The sequence below is a fragment of the Phalaenopsis equestris genome, unplaced genomic scaffold (assembly GCF_001263595.1).
Source record: "Phalaenopsis equestris unplaced genomic scaffold, ASM126359v1 Scaffold200701, whole genome shotgun sequence".
In the NCBI taxonomy this organism is placed as follows: Eukaryota; Viridiplantae; Streptophyta; class Magnoliopsida; order Asparagales; family Orchidaceae; genus Phalaenopsis; species Phalaenopsis equestris.
In genome coordinates this window covers 26,679-29,720 of record NW_018220511.1, presented here as the reverse complement: position 1 = coordinate 29,720, position 3,042 = coordinate 26,679, and the positions used below count along the sequence as shown (strand labels likewise).

Here is a 3,042-nt window from a genome sequence, read left to right as displayed (position 1 = left end):
TTCCGATCGCAAGTCGCGTCTCAGCTCCCACGAACCGTTCCCGCCTTCTTGTTTCGCGAAAGGACGCCGTCCCTCGTTTCATTTAAGTTGCGAACAGAAGAGAAGAAAGAATCTAAGTCACGGTTGGTGTTCTTCTTCGGGCTTCCTCTGGATAGAAGGACGAGAAGTGCAAGAGGTAGTTCGTTGTGGTAGAAGGAAGAAGAAAGAAGAAGACTGTTCTCCCTTTGCTTCTTCTTGGTGGCTTGTGGAAGAAGAGAAATTGGGTTTATTTCTTTTTTAAGTTTATCTTCTTCGGTATATCTCGGTGTAGAGAGAGAAGAATAGAGAGAGAAAAAGAGAGAGCAACGAAGTGAGAGATTCTTCTTGTAATTTGAGGTGACCGACTGGTGTAAATTTCTCAAGTACTAAAATCCTCTGTAACTCCGTGGACGTAGGTAATTTGCCGAACCACGTAAATCTGTGTATTCCGCTGTGTTACTGTTTTCTAGTGTGAATTTTCTTGTTCTATTTTACGCTTCGTCGATCGTTTTTCTATCTTATTTATATATATATACCACAATAACTGGTATGATATAGATCTTGCAACAACTGGTATCAAAGCTTTGTTCGGGTCTGAGGAAGAATGATGACTGTAGATGAAGTGTAAGTTTCAGGGATTGAAAAGTTTGATGACACAGATTTTGGTTACTGGAGAATGCAAATAGAGGACTACCTCTATGTAAAAAAGTTTTATCTTACGTTATTGGAAAAAAAACCTGAAAGAATGGGTGAGGCTGAATGAAATTTGTTGGATAATCGACAAGTTCTGCGGGTTATTCGATTGATCATATTGAGATCTGTTGCACACAATGTCGTCAAGGAGATGACGACTGCAGATCTCATGATAGCCTTATCAGGTATGTATGAAAAGCCATCAGCGAATAATAATGTATACTTGATGAAGAAGTTATTCAATTTGAAGATGGTGGTAGGTGTTTTTGTTGCTCAACACCTGAATGATTTCAATACTATCACAAATCAATTGTTGATTGAAATTGATTTTGATGATGATTTTGATGATGAGATACGTGCATTGATATTGTTGGCATCGTTGCCAAATAGTTGGAAAGCCATGATGATAACTGTTAACAACTCTGCAAGTATATCTAAACTGAAATGTGATGATTTTAGTGATTTGATTTTGGCTGAGGAGGTTCGCAGGAAAAATTCTGGCAAAATCTCAGTTACGAGCTCGACACTGAATATTGATTTTAGAGGGAAATCAAAATCAAAGTCTTGTCAGCAGACAACCTGCTGGAATTGTGACAAAGCTAGTCATATAAAGAGGAACTGCAGGAATCTCAAGAATATGGAGAATGATAGCGCAAATGTGGTATCTGAAGAAGTACAAGATGTACTATTGCTGACAGTTCATAGTTTTGTTGATGATGAAAGTGAAGAGGATAGTGGGTTCAGGGCACCCATTCCTATTGTTCCACAGACAGATGATAGAGAGTCAGAGAGCTATGAGGAAATCTTGCAAATTGAAATTTTGAGCAAGTGGGAGCTAACAGATCTTCCATCAGGAAAGAAGACATTACAGAACTAGTGAGTGTACTAGATAAAGTTTTAGCTTGATGACAGTAAGAGGTACAAGGCTAGACTTGTTGAAAAAGACTTTCAGCAGAGGCAGTATATTGCCCATACAGTGGGAGTTGTAAGTAAAGATAAGAGTAATATAGGAAATAACTTGGAGGTGCAAGGCTATGTGGCTATGTGGATCGCAAGGCTATGTGGATCGTGCTGATATGTTGACTGAGGGTATTACTCTTGAGAAACTAAAGTTGTGCACAGCTTCAGTTGGTCTTCTGGAGTGAAGACAGTGCTTTGAGTTGCCGAGGTGGAAGATTCATGATGGAGGATTCATGTTTGAAGAGAAGGGCGACACCGCCAGTGAAAGATATCAGTTTGAGGAAGGAGATATTGTTGCCTGTGTACCGGTCTCCAAGTGAGAGATTTGTTAGAGGTGGAGCCCGGTCTGACTGCTCTCACTTCTGCTCCCGCTCGGTCGCTTCCTGCTTCCGCCTCCCTGTTGCCGATCGCGATTCGTCGCGACCGCTCCGTCTCTTCCAATCGCAAGAGTCACGTCCCAGCTCCTGCGAAGCTTTCCCTTTTTTGCGAAACGAGGCCGCCCCTCGTCTCCTTTAAGTTGCGAACAGAAGAGAAGAAAGTTTCTAAGTCACAATTGGTGTTCTTCTTCGGGCTTCCTCGAGATAGAAGGAAGAGAAGTGTAAGAGGTAGTTCCTTGCGGTAGAAGGAAGAAGAAAGAAGAAGAAGATTGTTCTCTCTTGGCTTTTCCTTGGTGGCTTGTGGCAGAAGAGAAATTGAGTTTATTTCTCTTTTAAGTTTATCTTCTTCGGTGTATCTCTGTGTAGAATTTTTTCGGTGTATCTCGGTGTAAATAAAGAAGAACAGAGAGAGTAGAAGCGAGAGCAACGAAGTGAGAGATTCTTTTTGTAAGTCGAGATGATCGATTTGTGTAAATTCCTCAAGTAGTAAAATCCTCTGCAACTCCGTGGACGTAGGCAATTTGCCGAACCACGTAAATCTGTGTTTCACTGTGTTACTGTTTTCTGGTGTGAGTTTTCTCGTTCTATTTTTCGCTTCGTCGATCGTTCTCCTATCTTATTTATATATACATACCGCGACAACTGGTATGGTATAGATCTTGTAACAGGGAAGATGGGAACCGGCGACAGGAAAACCCGTTTGAGAAGGCCTGTAGGAAGTGCCGACGACTAGGGTGGTGTCCTGGCGGCAACTAGGTTTAGACCCTTGGGTGTGATACCATATAGAGTTTTGGGAATTGAGTAGCGTAATATTATTGATATGAAAGAGGTATGAATACATATTACATAACTCCTAACATAAGAAAGATATAAAATAGGAAAGACAAATTCGAAGACACAGAGAATAGAAAATACATAAAACGAACAACTCAAGAAAAGAAAATAAGTAAATGCTAATAAAGGAATAAATATATTCTAATATTTATTCTATATA

General features: G+C 40.4%; 1 protein-coding gene across 1 annotated transcript in view; it reads left to right on the top strand.

The window, feature by feature from the left end:
• LOC110035917 (probable arabinosyltransferase ARAD1) overlaps positions 1-3,042 on the top strand; it is an 18,011-nt gene that overhangs the window by 13,534 nt on the left and 1,435 nt on the right. The gene's annotated exons all lie outside the window — the stretch shown is intronic.